This window comes from Tachysurus fulvidraco, chromosome 22 (assembly GCF_022655615.1).
Source record: "Tachysurus fulvidraco isolate hzauxx_2018 chromosome 22, HZAU_PFXX_2.0, whole genome shotgun sequence".
Taxonomy (NCBI): domain Eukaryota; kingdom Metazoa; phylum Chordata; class Actinopteri; order Siluriformes; family Bagridae; genus Tachysurus; species Tachysurus fulvidraco.
Window position 1 is genome coordinate 13,303,079 of NC_062539.1, and position 18,284 is coordinate 13,321,362.

General features: G+C 41.6%; 1 protein-coding gene across 1 annotated transcript in view; it reads right to left on the bottom strand.

Moving 5' to 3' along the window:
• Window positions 1-17,829, bottom strand: part of LOC113640289 (cadherin-18-like) — a 102,112-nt gene extending 84,283 nt beyond the window's left edge. Inside the window, exon 1 of the mRNA XM_027142703.2 lies at window positions 17,611-17,829. The gene's annotated coding sequence lies outside the window, so the exon portion shown is untranslated. The remainder of the gene's footprint in view (window positions 1-17,610) is intronic.
• Window positions 17,830-18,284: the final 455 nt, after the last annotated feature.

The window sequence follows — 18,284 nt, forward strand, 5'->3', positions numbered from 1 at the left end:
CATCTAGAAATATTAAACAGATGTACACAAATATGTGTATATATGTGTAGTACATTTTGTGCTGAATTGATGATGATAGTTTCATGCAGAGGTCTCGGTTTCCGAATGATTCCTAATAAACGAAAACGACACTAATGCAAATTCTTTCGTCAGCCTGCGTGCTCGTATTAAACTGTGTATGACTCGTGTATGCGAGTGAATCTGTCAGATGCTAATGAGCTCGTTGAGCCGAGGCCTTTGATCACGCCTGTCAGGAAGCTTTTCCAAGCCTCTATAAAAGTTTTGGCCCCCTGCAGCGGAGTATAATCAGGGAGCTGTAAATCGCAGTTAATAAAGGTGCCGCAGGTTTCTCCAGGTGCCTTCAGTTTTCATCAGAAGTCAGGGTCGATGTTATCCGCTGAGCCACCTCATGCCGAGAGCCTGAGAAACCTTCACTAACGGCTTACAGCCCACAGCTATTGTTTAGGAGTCTAATTTTAAAACCTCTACCCTTGTGTAATGATGCATTATTGCCAGACGGCGAAGGGCACAGCTGGCTTGGCAATGACACTTACACTTTCAGAAACAGTAATAAAAAAAAACTATAGTTCACACTTGTATGACTTTTAAAAAAAAAAAAAAAAACATTGTTCATTTCAGACACTGAAGATCCAAGGTGCAAAACCAGCTACAAAACAGTTTTTAAACACAATATTCCTGCTATATTTTGCAGCATGTTGCCATCATCTAAACAGCACATGGACCATGTTTCTGTCTGTAGCTTTGTCCGCAACACTGTTTAAACTCCCATCTTTATTAATTAGTTAAAAAGCTGAAGAAACAGCTCCACACCTGCATACATGCTCAAAAACAACAAACTTAAAAGACCTCCTGGTTAAAAGTGATATACGTCCGCAACCCGCAACGTCATTTCTTAGTATGCCAGATGGTAATTATAGATGTGGCAGTTGTGCCCAGTGCTCGTATACCCATAAGTGCAAAAACTTTAATCATCCACACACTGGCAAGACCTTATCTATTCGTGGGGTTATCACATGCAACACCACATATGTTATTTATTTAATTCGCTGTCCGTGTGGTTTAGCATATGTTGGCAAAACAACGAGAGCGCTTCGGACTAGAATTAGTGAGCACAGAAGTACTATTAGGACAGGGGATTAACGTAGTCCTGTTGCCGCTCATTTTAAACGAGCAGGGCATAATGTCTGCACCCTTAGATATATTGGGGTAGAGCGGGTCAATAAAATGTCCAGAGGAGGAGATCAGGAAAAAAAAGCCTTCTCCAACGTGAAACAATTTGGATTTACTATTTAAATACAATGTCTCCCCATGGTCTTAATGAAGAGTTTGATATAAAGCCATTCTTATAAGGAGTGGGGATATGGATGTATATACTGTATATGTGTATGGCTGAGATATATACTTATATATGTGTATGTATGGGTGTATGTGCATGTATTGGTGTATGTATATGTATATGTGTGTATGTATGTATGTATGTATGTATGTATGTATGTATGTATGTATGTATGTATGTATGTATGTATTTATGTGTGTATATATGTATATGTATATGTATATGTATATGTATATGTATATATGTTTGTGTATATATGTATGTATATACAGTATGTATGTATGTATGTATGTAAGTGTGTGTATGTATGTATATATGTGTATGTCAAGTCAAGTCAAGAAGCTTTTATTGTCATTTCAACCATATATAGCTGTTGCAGTACACAGTGAAATGAGACAACGTTTCTCCAGGATCAAGGTGCTACATAAAACAAAGACAGGGCTAAGGACATGTAAGTAGTCTTAGCCACATAAAGTGCAACTGTGCAACCTGGTGCAAACAGTGCAGAATAAGACAAACAAGACAGTGCAGGACAAAAAACAGTGCAGACATAAAGTTACAAGACAATACAAGAAGTACAAAAAATGCAATACACAAAAGACAATAAACAGTAACAGAAACAGCGCAGACCGACCAGTGTAAATACTAAATGTTCAAACAATATTTCGTGCAGTAAAAGAATGAACATAGTTTCTTAGCAGCAGGTCCTTTGGATTATATATAGAGTTGTGCAAAAAACAGCAGGTGTCTGAAATATTGTATAGTATGTGCGAAATGGCTGAGATATTGTACAATATGTGCAAAAACAGCTGAAATGTTGGATAGTATGTGCAAAAACAGCAGAAAAGTGTGCAAAACAGTGTGCGTGTTTTGTGAGGGTCTATGCAGTCCATACAGATGATGTGTGTGTATGTTGTGCTCAGTATAGTACAGTTCAGTTATTGAGAAGTCTGATGGCTTGTGGGAAGAAACTGTTACACAGTCTGGTCGTGAGGGCCCGGATGCTTCGGTACCTTTTTCCAGACGGGTGAAGAGTGTGTGTGTGAGGGGTGTGTGGGGTCATCGACAATGCTGTTGGCTTTGCGGATGCCGCGTGTGGTGTAAGTTTCCATGATAGAGGGAAGAGAGACCCCAATGATCTTCTCCGCTGTCCTCACTATCCGCTGCAGGGTTTTGCGATCCAAGATCGTACAGTTCCCAAACCAGACAGTGATGCAGCTGCTCAGGATGCTCTCAATGGTCCCTCTGTAGAACATGGTCAGGATGGGGGGAGGGAGATGTGCCTTTCTCAGCCTTCGGAGGAAGTAGAGATACTGCTGGGCTTTCTTGGTGATGGCGCTGGTGTTGAGTTACCAGGTGAGTTTCTCCGCTAGATGAACACCAAGAAATTTGGTGCTCTTGACGATCTCTACAGATGATCCGTCGATGTTCAGCGGTTAGTGTTCGCTCTGTGCTCTCCTGAAGTCCTCCTGTGCTCTCCTGTAGGCTGACTCGTCGTTCTTGTTGATGAGACCCACCACGGTCGTGTCATCGGCGAACTTAATAATATGATTCGATCTGTGCATTGCTGCACAGTTGTGAGTCAGCAGAGTGCACGAAGAGCCTTGAAGAGCTCCAGTGTTCAGTGTGGTGGTGCTGGAGATGCTGTTCCCTATCCGGACTGACTGAGGTCTCCAGTCAGGAAGTCCAGGATCCAGCTGCAGAGGGAGGTGTTTAGTCCCAGCAGGCTCAGCTTCCCAATCAGGTGCTGAGGGATGATTGTATTGAATGCTGAACTAAAGTCTATGAACAGCATTCATACATAAGTGTCTTTATTGTCCAGATGGGTGAGGGCTAAGTGTAGGGCTGTGGTAATGACATCGTCTGTGGAGCGGTTTGGACGATACGCGAACTGTAGGGGGTCCAGTGAGGGTGGTAGCTGGGTCTTGATATGCCTCATGATGAGCTTCTTGAAGCACTTCATAACTATGGGTGTGAGTGCAACGAGACGATAGTCATTGAGGCAGGACACTGTAGACTTCTTTGGGACAGGAACGATGGTGGTAGTTTTGAGGCACGTAGGAACAACGGCGCTGGTCAGGGAAATGTTGAAGATGTCCGTAAAGACATCCGCTAGCTGTTCTGCACATTCTCTGAGCACCCTGCCAGGAATGTTGTCTTGTCCGGCAGCCACATACACCCACAGTATGTGGGTGTATGTGCATACTACTGTACACATGTATACGTATGTGTATATATTTTTTGTGAGAAATTGTCTGTTTCTTTACTGACTATTTTTCGGTGGTCTTTTGTGTATATGTGGGGTGGTTTTCATGTTGTTTTTGAGCGTGTATGCAGGTGTGGAGCTGTTTCTTTCGCTTTTTAATTAATTAATAAAGATGGGAGTTTAAACAGTGTTGCGGACATTACAATGTTTTACTTTAGCAGTTTCTTTTGTCCTGCACCTGCCAGAAGTTGGGATGTGCACACAATTACTGATTTAACAGATTCTGTCTGTAGCTTTACCAAAGAGCAAAAATGACAGCAATGTTTCTGTGATAATTTTTTTATATATATATTTAAAATCTATATTTATAAAATGTATAACTATATATGGATATGGATTGGTGGCAGAACTGAATTAGGATGAGGAGTAGCAATATATGCAATATGTTCTGTTCAAAATTATACAAACAGTAGTTGGGACAGGAGGTACATTACAGATGTTTACAGATGTTTACATCACGGCGATTCAAATCAGCGATTCTAGCACTCGTATGGCACACAGTTAAAGCAAGGCCGGTAATTAACTAGCTGTACAAAAGCTTTGTCATTTGTTAAGGCACGCTTCCTGAGTTTGTGCTTCATTCACTACACTCACAACTGCTGTATTTTACAATCATATTTTGCAACAGCTCCTGAACACAAATGTCAGTGAGCCTCATTACATGCATAAGAACATCTTGGATTTCAAACGGTCTGCTTCTTCACACACACACACACACACACACACACACACACACACACACACACACACACACACACACACACACACACACACACAGCTACAGTGTGATGGTAAGATGATACCATTTAACAGAAAGTGAGGACACAAGCCTACCTTAGAACCACTTGATTCATGGCAAAGTGGATTACTGTATGTTGTTGCTAGCATTGTAAGTTCGGTTAAAATTAGAGATGTAGTTTATTTGAAATTTTTAAAATGAAGGAGTCTGAGAGCGAGAGCACAGGAAGAGGAAGAATAGAGGAAGCAGAGCTGTAGGAAGAAGTGGAGATGAGCTAAACACAAAATAATTAAGGATGAGCGTGAAGTCGTGTATTGCTAGCTCAAGGACTGTTGGTTATTTAGCTGGCAGTCTTGGTAGAATTTATAATTTTTACTTCAACTGCTGGATTGCTATCCACTACACTACATGTTTTTATTTGTAACCTAGAAATAATAAAAAAGTCACTCTGAAAGGGGATTTGGGATGAAGCCACTGGCTAAAAATGGTTGAGAAACCCTTGGGTGAAGTTGAATAGATTACAGTATATAGCTTACATTTAGCACATCTCTTGATGTGCTAATGTTTAATGCTAATCACATTTTAAGAATACTGTAATAGCTAAATAGTTCAAATTTTGTCCAGAAAAAACAAAAACACATCAACGTTGTTTTGAAACATTTTCTGACAAAATTCAGATGCAAGCCTTCTGAGAAAAAGATTGGCTTTTTACCTGAACACAAAAGTGGCCTTTAGATCTTCAGACCTGCGATAAAACTCATCGCCTCGGGTTTAAGTGATAACGGCAGCGCTGCTAGACCATAAAGCCACATGGTCCGAGTTGCTAATCACAGTCATTCATCACCACCGTGCTCATTTCCCAGCACACCGAGCCATGCTCTCCCCTGACCGTGTTTAAGACGCCAGCCATGTCCCAAGCTTCGACCGCCTGCCACCGCTCTTCTACATACAGTATCAGAAGAGCAAGTTAGCATCCGGCTATTTATACACATATTTACACAATTTAGCAGAAGAGAGCTGGCCAGAAAACAGATGATGGAAAACAGGAAAAAGATTCAGAAGATCTTTAACAAAGACTTGCTTTGTGATGAGCAGGTAAACAAACACAATGCTAAATTGGTGGCTATAAGTCTCCACTCCTTAGCTATTCCTGGAAAAGTTAGCAATCGTGTTAGCTGCCTTGCTTCAGTTGCGATTGATAAAATGTTAAGAAGAGAATACTGTTACTAAAAAATCACCTGAAACACAAACACTGTGAACGAGTTTTATTGGCACAAATATTTAAGTTCCCAGTTAAAATTGAGAACTTGCTGAGAAAGTCAATGCCATGCTGTTTCTCCCTCAGCATCTCCAGGCAGATTTACTTGCTGATTTTTTGTGCCATGTCAGTGTTTTTCTAAGCGAACTTAAACCCTTCAAGCTATAGGAAAATGTGTTGCATGCAGCAAATTGAAGAAATGACTCAGAGTCTGACATGAAAAAGACAAGAGAAAAGAAACGAGTGTTACCTTAACTTCACAATTCCCTCATGTTATTCATCTCACTGTGACGTCTGTCACTTTTTCAATGGCGTGAATGACATGAATTAAAGTTCAAAATTAAATCTCACTTCTGCACCAGTTCATATGCTTCTAATGTGTAATTTTTTTCTTTATTCTGCTTCAGTAAGAGCTTTTTCCTCATCAGGGTTAAAGTGCATGTGGTGGATTTGAAGATGCTTTAAGGAATCAGCATTTGCAAGAGACGGTGACTCTCAAGCTTACACCACTGTACACCACTGGGTGTCAGATATTGGGACAATTCCCTGCCAGGACACTAGAGGGGTACTGGCAGGTGGATTACTATTGCTTTGGTCAGTAAACACTGGGATGATTCCCTGCCAGGCCACTAGGGGGGTACTGGCAGATGGATTACTATTCCTTTGGTCAGAAACTACTGGGACAATACCCTGCCAGGACACTAGGCGGAACTGGATGGATGATTACTATTCCTTTGGTTGGGAACTACTGGGACAATTCCCTGCCAGGACACTAGTGGGGTACTTGCAGGTGGATTACTATTCCTTTGGTCAGTAAATACTGGGACAATTTCCTGCCAGTCCACTAGGGGGATGCTGGCAGGTGGATTACTATTTCTTTGGTCAGGAACTACTGGGACCCTACCAGGACACTAGAGGGGGAACTCGCAGAAGGATCACTATTCCTTTGGTCGGGAACTACTGGGACAATTCCCTGCCAGGACACTAGTGGTGTACTTGCAGGTGGATTACTATTCCTTTAGTTAGGAACTACTGGAGCAATTTCCTGCCAGGCTACTAAAGGGGTACTGGCAGATGGATTACTATTCCTTTGGTCAGGAACTACTGGGACAATACCCTGCCAGGACACTAGGGGGAACTGGAAGGATGATTACTATTCCTTTGGTCTGGAACTACTGGAACAATTCCCTGCCAGGACACTAGTGGGGTACTTTCAGGTGGATTACTATTCCTTTGGTCAGTAAATACTGGGACAATTTCCTGCCAGGCCACTAGTGGGGTACTGGCAGATGGATTACAATTCCTTTGGTCAGAAACTACTGGGACAATTTCCTGCCTGACCACTCGTGTGTACTGACAGGTGGAATACTATTTCTTATGTTAGGAACTACTGGGACAATTTCCTGCCAGTCCACTAGGGGGTGCTGGCAGGTGTATTGTTAGTCCTTGTGAATATTTGTCACATTTGTTATCACCTGTGTCCAATTGCTACTAATGTGTTGCTCTATTGTCATGTCTGTCTTTGTCAAGTCAATGTTCACAATGGTACACGATATCCACTGTTGTGTACTGTTGTGTTTTTATGTTGTGTTTATTCATGATCATGCATTTGTTCTAGTGACACTTCTATGTTTCCAGGTATTCAAGCTTTGTTTGTTATACGTAATGTTGAAGTCACTCCGTATTCTGTCATGTTTTTGTTAATAAAACCAGGATGGTTTTCCTCCAGTGAATTGATCTGGTTGGCTGCACCTCCCGAAATTGTGGCACTGGGATTGCAGCGCATCACAATCACAAGATAAAACATCTAGAAGCATGCGCCATCACTGTGTACCATCACGCTATTCCTGGTAAAGGTGAAGTGTGCTGATAGACATAAAAAAAAAGCCTTGGCTTAATCTCAGGTCACTAAACACACAATTAAACACAATCACACACTCTGGAGGAAACAGAATAACCATGAGGAAACCTGCAAGAAGACCCCACCTACACACAAGGAGCTCTACACTATGCTACACTACCTGCTGAATAATTTGCACAAATGTTTATTCAATTACACATTAATCTGATATAATTTTTTTATCAAGCTTTTCAAGCTTCAGGCACAGCTTTTTTTTGTATAGTAATTAAAAACCTGCTGTTTTGTATTTTACTCTTCCTGCACTCGTTTCTCTTAACCATCGCTGTGAGAAGCTACAGCAGCTCAGAAGCTCGTCTTCACTTTTTCGGACCAAACGATAGAATTCTTTTACAGATTCTGTGTCTTTGAATTCATTTTTGCAACAAAGTAAATTTGTAAAACAAAATGTGCTAGAGTTTGTATTTTTTTATACACATTTATAAAAAAATGTATTGAACCTTTATAAGTTTTATAAGCTTTTTTCCCCCCAGACTTCTTCAGGGATTGGGGCATGGCCATCCATAGTGGGCGTGGCTATGTAACACTTTTCCAGGAAGTCTGATGGCCTTGAAATTTGGTGACTTGAATTATGGTGTAATTCTGTGTGTGGATCTCTGACGATAACTCACATAAACACGACATTGCTGTTTCACGACGCCAATGTTACAGTCGAGCTCCATGGTCACTGTTCTGTGCAAGAAGCAACACGATCACGCAGTTCTACAAACTTTGATCTCACTGTCTCACGAAGCTGTGCGTATTAGCATCCACTCACGTTAGCCTGGCGCCTTGCTGACGATGCCCTCTCCAGCACGACTGTTTTTACTCTGGCACTGACTCACAACTTCACCCATTAATGAGGGTGTGAGTGATGGAAACATTTGCCTCATGGAGTGATGAATCAGCCATGTTGGAGTGGAAATTAGCCCCATAGCCTCTCATCATGCTCGGGTGAAAGCGGGGGGCTCTATTAAGACCCCGGTGCCTTGTGCTCCATCTCAGGTTTATTTAATTTGATCTTTATTTCCTTCTTTATTAGTTTGGCCATGAGGCACGTTTCAGAGGAACCCACCGGGAACAGATCATAGCGTCGCTGGAAATAAACACGGCTTAGCGAAGAGGCTCGGAGATTGATTGAGAAAATGCTCTGAAGAAATGAACAGGATCTCGAGATGCCTGAAGATCAAAATCAAGACAGAAGTACAACAGGAAGCTATGGTCTGGAAGTTGTGATGAAATCTGTGAAAGGTTTATCTGAATTTGCCTGCCTTCATGTGTTTGTTTATGTGTGATGTTCTGATTGGTCAGAATTTATTGACTCACAGCACTGTGGAATGCTCAAATCTAATTGGTCAGAAGGTGGGAATAATTTCATGTTACATGAAGCTCACATTCGTTTCCTTTTTATTTTGTTCTGTCTTAGTGAGACAGCATTGCACGACATTGTACGACACTCAACATGTTGTTTTAGTGTTGTACTTTCCCCTCACCTTTACTCCTTCTCTTTATTCTTCTCCCTTTCTTGTTACTTTAGCCACCGTGATCAAAAAGCCACTTAAAAGCCACTTTCCATGATCACAGAGTTAAATGTGGAACTTTAACTTTATCATGTAACGTCAAAAAGCACCGGAGTAGAAAATCTGAGGGAAATACGATGCCTGTCCAGCCTCCCCACAGAGTCGAGGCAGTTCTGCAGCTCACTCCAGACACTTTAACACGCTGTTGTGATGCTCAAGTGTTTTAAAAGAATCAGAGAGAGTAAGGAAGAAAATCACAAAGTGCCACTTTCGCGGTGGGAAGCTTTAGGGAGCGTTAAGAGTTTAAGGGCTTTGCTCTTTCTGTTATTAGGGACTTTAAGGTACGACATCTTGAGACAAAGGCAGAAAGAGAGCAAAGCTGTAATAATTTTTTTTCAAAGCCAAATTACTCTGTGATGATGCAAGTGACAGACTTCATCCTTCCAACCTAACAACACACACGTGTTTACTACATTTATGAGATTGTCAGCGAGTAAGGTATAGTTTCATAGGAAACAAAAGGAAGGAATGAAAAGAGATAAACAGTGTAAAATATACAGTAACAGGTCAGGTCAATCCACACTACGCTCATGGCTCATGAGCTGAGACTGTGGTTAAGAAGGAAACAGTAGCTACACACACACTACACACTCACTACACAGTATGTATACAGTACACACTACAAACTTGCTACACACACACTATACACTACACTCTCCTCTACACAATACACTCCACCTATACACACTATAATCTCCTTACACACTGCCTACACACACACTACACACTTGCTACAAACAATACACTCTCCCTACACACACATTACACACACTACACACTCCGTCCACACACTACGCACTTGCTACACACACTACACACTCCGTCCACACACTACGCACTTGCTACACACAATACACTCTCCCTACCCTGCTAAAAAAAAAAACAGCATTGCTGGTCCAGCATAAGGTATGTTTTGCATGCTGGGACCAGCTTGGGATGGTGGTATGCTGGTCCATCATTAGGTGCTAGTTGCTAGTGTGCTGGCCGACCAGCTTGGGATGGTGGTGTGCTGGCGGACCAGCCTGGGACTCTGGTGTGCTGGCCGACCAGCCTGGGAGCTGGTGTGCTGGCCGACCAGCCTGGGAGCTGGTGTGCTGGCCGACCAGCCTGGAATGCTGGTGTGCTGGCCGACCAGCCTGGGATGCTGGTGTGCTGGCCGACCAGCCTGGGATGCTGGTGTGCTGGCCGACCAGCCTGGGATGCTGGTGTGCTGGCCGACCAGCCTGGGATGCTGGTGTGCTGGTCAACATATGTTGTCTTTTGGATGCTAGTATAATCCCAGCAAGACCACAACAAAACCCATTTGTTACATATCACATTTCTTAGTGCATGTTCATATTTAAATAAAGACCAAGACAATTTTCTAGAGAATTTCAATTCACTTTTTAATAAAGAAAAATATTCTGGATATAAGTTTGTTTAAAATATATATTGGACAATGACATTTGCCATCACACTGTAATTTACACACGTGCACAAATAATGTTACACAATATAATCTTTACAACACACATTTTTTGGTCTCAGCTTCCGCTCTCTCTTTTAGCGAGTAACAAGTATGTGATGGCGATGACCATGTTTTTTTAAGAGGTGCTACCCAGAATCGTTTGCCTTTAGACAACTCCTGCTCTATGTCTTCTTTATTCTCTGAAAAATTATAGAAACAAAATAAGAAACAAAACTATATATCACTCATTTGTTTATATTGTGCAGTGAACGAGTTATGATAAAACAGCTACTGCTTAAGTTACATACCTTTAAGCATTAGTATTTGTGCCCTGAAGAAGTCTTGCTTCCATCATAGCTACCCAATAAAGCTGAGTTTGGTCAAACATGTCATAGTTAAAACCTCTCATGGACCTCCGCCTATATCCATTATCCAACAAAAAGTGGTACAGCTCCCACATACTTTGACACACAGGGGTGAGCCTGGTCTCATTTGAAAGAAGAGATTCTCTAGTTTCAGATTGATTCTAGGCCTTACTGGCACAAAGTTACAGGGGTTTTAATGCAGATTTTCCTGTCCGCCTGGGTTGTTTTTCTGATAAACTGATTAATCTTATTTTTCTGGAACATGTTAGGGACAAACCAACAACTGAGGGTCATAGCCACATGTCTTGAAAAAAAAATTCAAGTCAAAAAACCCAAAAATGGATTTTATATGAATATTTTTCTACGGCCCTGGTCGTCGGGTGCAGCGTTTTTGTGTACTTGTTTACTATATAACTTTGAAATAAAAGGCTGCAGGCTCAGTCTGAAAAGCCATAAATAAGCCTAGACTCTCTCTCTATCACTCTGGTGTGAAAACAGGCCTGTAACTTGACACCCTGAGCTGTGAGAGGGACAAAAGGTCAGGGATTACGCAAGAGTTCTTCTGCGCATCCAGTTCACGCAGACACAGGCAAAGAACATACGGCATGTCATATACCGTTGGAATCGTCTGCTTATTGGCTAAACGGCTGTATAAGTCCCAGCCCATTTCATTGCTATTGGAAGGAGTAATTGTCAGTCAAAGGCGGGTTCCCAAAAATTAGGTCATGCCACCATTGGCTTCTCAGCCGTCTATCTCTGCCATACAAGCACCGATTGGCTCAAATGAGGGCTTATTTGATTCGTTAGGACCTGGGCTATAAATATGATATAGACTTTGAATTTTTGAATATCCCAATTAGGAGTTAGAGCGGCAAAACGAGATGATGGCGCACTTCTGTTTCCAGTTTTCAGAACACTAACGGAATATTTGCGGCGCGACCAGAGCGTTTTGGATTAAAAGGCTTACAGATTTCAATTCCTTGGACCTGTGTGGATTTTTGTGGATTATTTGTGTTGGAATATATTACCCCAGTGAAGATAGAGACGCGTCTAAAGGTAAGGGAAAAACCGGTCTAGCGCCACCTAGGTCAGTTTTGTCCGAATTTTTTTTCTAATTGTATGAAGGCTGTGAATCATATTGTGCTTTGTGTGCGGGCTTAAAAAATTATTGAGAGTATAAACTTTACTAGGTAAATAGGTTTTTTCGTGTTTTTGGAGGATTTGATGCTTTAAAGTTGAATTGAAGCTTGTTTCTGGGTCATCCCCTAGTGCTACCCGTAAGAGGTTTAAGTCCTTAATTTTGTGCAGCCATACTGCCATGCAGCCGTCATCCAGGTACCTGACGTATGCAAACATTCTGATTCCCAGTTTTCAGCAGATTCGTCGTGTAGAAGCAGAAGCTTTTATTTACTTTTATTTACCCCAAAACAAAATCCTAATTACGGTGGCAAAAAACATGATGATCTGGAACACGTGCACTTATACTAATTTCGATAAACCCTGTAAGGTATATAATGTAGTCGAAAACATATATATATATCTTTCAAAACCATCATTCTGTATGATTTATTTGCTGCTTCCCTCATGGAGCCCGGGAAGTCAACATTTGTTGGTATTACAATATTTAATTTGTGGAGACACTTTAATCCCTAACGAACGATTTTTAAATGTTTTTATTCTTTGTTATTCAAGGCTTTTTGAGCTTTGTTATTTCAGTTCTTTATTCAAAAGTGGGAGCAAAAGAAATAACACACTTATAGTTAAATATATTCCAATATATTGTGTTTTAATCTTATATTAATGTGTTACATAAAAACATATACAAGCAAAAATAAAGGTTGTTCCCATAAAGCTCATTCCAGAAAGATCATACTGGTTAACCGGCTACACCTGCCCCGTTTTGCTTGATAACACCATGACTATGCTGGCCACCCATCTATACCAGCACTATACCAGCATTATACTAACTCTATACCAGCATGAACCAGTAAAAACCAGCCTGGACCAGCATGGAATTCATGCTGGTTTATGCTGGATTTTTCAGCAGGGTACACACACACTACACACACGCTACACACACTACACACACTGTCCACACACTAAGCACTTGCTACACACACACACACACACACACACACACACTCACTCCCTACACACACTACACCCTCACTGCACACACTACACTCTTCCTAAACACTCGCTACAAACACTACACTGTCTACACACACTACACACTCGCTACACACACTACACACACTGTCCACACACTAAGCACTTGCTACACACACACACACACACACACACACACACTCCCTACACACACACACACACTCCCTACACACACTACACTCTCCCTAAACACAATACACTCTCCCTACACACACTACAACCTTGCTGCACACACTATACACTCACTACACACACAATACACACACCACACACTCATAACTCATACATACGAGCTGTGACTTCGGCTATGAAGAAAACATTTAAGATCATTAAATAATTATCCTTTTGAATTTCTGCCTGTTGTCACCGTAACCATAGTAACCATGCTTACTCATCGGTCTACATTGCTTTCTATGATTTACAGTTAAACAAAAACACAGATAACATCTTTCTGCACTCTGTACATCATCCTTTTGAGTTAGTGTGTTGCTTTTTTGTGTGTGTTTCTTCTGTGTCATTAAATCAGCAATGTTACCAATAGAATATTAACACGCATGAACTGGGAGAATCTGATAACTGTGTTAGCGCCAAGTGAAGCAATAAGCAGACGGATTTCAGTTTTTTATACACATGACAAAGCGGCGTTCATTTCTTCAGCGGTATCTGGCACAGAATGAGTTTTCACACAGAATATCTCCAGCCATGTGATGAATCCCACTGTTGTTGTTGTTGTTGTTGTTGTTGTTGTTTTGGTAATAAAGTCACAGCTGCAGGTTTCTGAGCAAATTTGGCTCCCTGTTTCTAGATTTAAAACTCGGTTAAAGACCACGATGGTGACATTTCAGCACATAACAGGTTACATGAACTTTCTCAGCAGAAGGTAAATTACTTCCCTTCACACTCTAGCAGGCAGTTTGAGAAGCAGATTCCACCTGCCCCAGAGTTGGCTGCTAGCTTCTCGATGAAGGAGCTAGCGCTTTGTTTAATTTATTCCAGAGGACAGAAGATAGAATGAGGACAGGCATCGAAATCAAACCCAGAGCACAATGTATACATGATACCTGTATGATTCCAGCACCTTCACAATCCCCCACATCCACACCTCTACACCTTATTTCTACACACACACACACACACACACACACACACACACACACACACACTACAGCTTTCATACACACACACACACACTACAGCTTTCATACACACACACACACACACACACACTACAGCTTTCATACACACACACTCAATTCACACACACTAATTCAACCTTCTAACATGACACACAATTTATCCACACAGTACCCAACTCCTACACAAACACTACAAAAATCCTCCACACACTACACATTCACTATACACACTGAACTCTACCGACACACACTCTCTACACACTTCCTCCACACACTCCACATTCCCTACACACATTGCACCCTCGCTATACACACTACACATTCCCTCCACACACTATACTGTACATGCTACACACACTACACACTCATTACACACACTACAAACACTACACCATGGGTCGGCAACCAGCGGCTCCGGAGCCACACGTGGCTCTTTCATCCCTCTGCTGCGATTTTTGAAATAAATATTTAAATTAAATTTATTTTATTTTTTAGTTAGTTACTTTAAAAAAAAAAAATGTAATTCTAATTTCTACGATTATGATGTAACTAAAATAAACCGTGTTTTATTTGTTTGTCGCTCAAAATATGCGTCATAACTGCCGACTTGCGAAATCCGACACCGAAGCAGACGCATTTTTGGTTCGCTGCAGCTGGCAATTTAAAATGTTGATATCATGAGTACAAAGAGGACACAATTAGACATTGAACATTTTATTTGAAATTAACCTTCAACCCAGCGTCTTTTTTGTTAAGGTTAGTTCAAACTGTTCAACATGTTTTTGTTTGCTTGAGGAAATAATATTTCGTTTACTCTGTAGCAGTTCATTGATTTCATAAATGCAACACACTACAGTTTTTTCTATACTTTCCATAAAGGTAAAAAACGATATATGCGTTGTTGTCTTCATTTTAGATGTCAAATAGGTTTTGTGTCTCCCTGTTTTTTGTTTTTTTTTCTGTTGGAAACGGGTCCAAATGGCTCTTTGAGTGTTTAAGGTTGCCGACCCCTGCACTACATAATCCTTACACACATCAGACCTTGCTACACACACTACTGCACACACTGCACACTCCCCACCTACAGTATAAAAGAAGGTCAGTCATCTACACCATGAATAATCATCACCCTGCGCTTGCTCCAGATGGTGAAGCTCAAGGCTTGCTGTAACCTGCTAAGAAAAGCATGTTTCTTGATGAGATTACTCAGCAGGAACATCATTTAAACCCTGCTTCATGTCCCGAGCCATAATCTTAATATACACCGGAGGATCTATTGAAACCTAATCAAAAATCACTCGAGGCTCAACCAGGATCTGTTCGCAATCCGTTCATCCGAGCATATCGAATCATTGGTTTTATCTTTTAAAAACTACTGCTATGCGGTGCGGTTTTGTTTATCACGAGCCGCCATGGAAGTTTGACGTCACTAATTTGCTGCACTCGTGGTTGAGAAGATCGTCCTGAGTTCTTGTGTAAGTTCTCTTTGGGTTTTCCTATTTGGAGGTGAGAAATTACGACCACCATCAGGAGGCGCATTGCACATTGTTAGTCATCAGTAATCAAGTAAAGATATCCAGCATCCCTCCCTGTGTGCCATAACCCCATGATATCATACCCACATCCACACCTATCACACACATTTACACACACTACAATCTTCCGACACACTCAGCAACCTTCTTATATACTACGCAATTCCTACACACCATACTCTTTCTATATTCTTACTGTAATCTTCTCACACACTATACATCCCTCCCTGTGTGTCTTAACTACTTGATATCATTTTGAAACATATGTAAAGGTTTTTCCTTTCCAGCATGGAGGAGCATGAGCAGGAGTCAGTCAGTGTCTCATCTGCTTGCTGAAATTCATTCAGACTGTACTGCAGATGTCTGGTCCAGCATCCACATTATTAGATTAATTTGACTCAAAGTAATGAACTCTTATATTAGCTTTGAAAGCTCAGTGTCTCTGAGATGATTGTCAGGTGAATCCAATGCTCCTTTACAGTTCCTCTCTGAGGAACAGAAAATATTCTAAATCTAAAGCACATAGCTTGAGCCTGATTCAGCGCTCACTGTGATCAACAGTTTATCCGTGTTCATAAAGATGCACAGAAGCCCACAAGCGACCTGTGATTAGCTCTTTATCTGTACCACTGCTCAGATCACGCTGCTCCTCAGGTCCAGAGGAGTTGAGAAGATGAATGGCTTTGGCTTGAGATCTAGCTATGGGTTCTTGGTGCTTCCTGGCTGTGTGTGTGTGTGTGTGTGTGTGTGTGTGTGTGTTGTTTTTTTTTTTTCTTTTGGAAAGGCTTACTCTGTGAGACAAGGCCAGATGCCCGGCGCCTGGCAGGAATTCAGCGTCGACACAAATTCGCGTCATGCTCGAGCAGCAGAAGGCATGCTGGCAGACAATGCGGCTCATGTTGCAACTGCTTCACAAACTTCTGGACTAATGAGGCGTCTTTGCATGTGGGATCGAGCATGCTCTCTCTCTCTCTCTCAAACACACACACACACACACACACAACGTAACAGTTTATGCAAGTATTTTTTCCAACAAAACTCACGAAAGTGATCATCACCTGAGAGACAGATGAAGAAGCATCCATTTTAATCCCCTGCTGCTGGATGCGATATTGCAATATCAGCTCACGGTATTCGAGAGATCTCAAATCATCGATATTCATTCATTCATTCATTTTCTACCGCTTATCTGAACTTCTCGGGTCACGGGGAGCCTGTGCCTATCTCAGGTGTCATCGGGCATTAAGGCAGGATACACCCTGGAGGGAGTGCCAACCCATCGCAGGGCACACACACACACACTCATTCACACACACACGCACACACACTGCGGACAATTTTCCAGAGATGCCAATCAACCTACCATGAATGTCTTTGGACCGGGGAGGAAATCATCGATATTCCAGTCTTAAATGATACATCATTTATTTAGTCATCTTCAGGAAGCGCTTTAACCTGGTCAGGGTCATGTGATCAGGTCTATCCTGGGTCTGACATAACACACAGTTTACTTCTAAACTACAATTTAGAGCCAACAGTCCACCTACTGGCATGTTTTTAGGAGGTAGGAAGAAACCAGAGAACCCTGATGAAGCTCTCTACAGAACAGAACAGGAGCTGAGGAACGCAAGAACCCAGAAGCCGTGAGGTTCCATCCATGCAGCTTAGTGTCAAGTCATCATCCACATTAATAAGCACAAAGCAAATAAATCCAATTTAAATATTAAACACTGAAAGAAAGGAGAGGAAAATGACAAAAATACCTGTAACTTAATTTTTATTCTTTATTTCATTCAAAATAAATAACAGAGGATCTCATTTCCAAAGCCGAGTGCAGATGAGGAAAAGGAAAGCGTTCTACCTGTTCACTTCCTCCCACTCGTCAGAGCTCCGTGTGAAAAAGACGAGCTGGACGCAGACCGCTGGTGGGCTTCAGGAGATTCCTTACCACGATCACAACTGTGTGTGTGTGTGTGTGTGTGTGAGACGCTCGTACACTGAGAGGAACAACACAGCGGAAAAGAAAATCAGAGAGAGAGAGAGAGAGAGAGGCTCTGTCTGCTTTCCAGTGGTTCTGTTTGCACTGCATTATAATCCAGTCACACCCCCCATCTCTCTCTCTCTCTCTCTCTCTCTCTCTCTCTCTCTCACTCTCTCTGTCTCTCTCGAATAATTAATTGTTCCTAGTTTTAAAAAATCAATCCACATGAAACCCTGATCTACCTAAAACCTCCACCAGTTTCTCCAGAACCTTTAATCCAAAATGAATGTTTTCACAAATGAGTATGTGACTAGATATTGATTTATGGATGACAACAACAACAACAAACACACACAGTCAGGATGCTGAGTGATGATGTAACCATGCATCATGCTTCTTGCGAATTTATGACATCGTAGACATGTGTAGAAAGATATGATGAGTTCAGACTCATGATGTTCCACGTGCTAATTGAGGTTATTTTGAGCGTAGCAGGCAGTTGAGTGTAAAAGTTTGCACCCCCTCTACAGCTTATTTTATATGTTTTCTGAGTG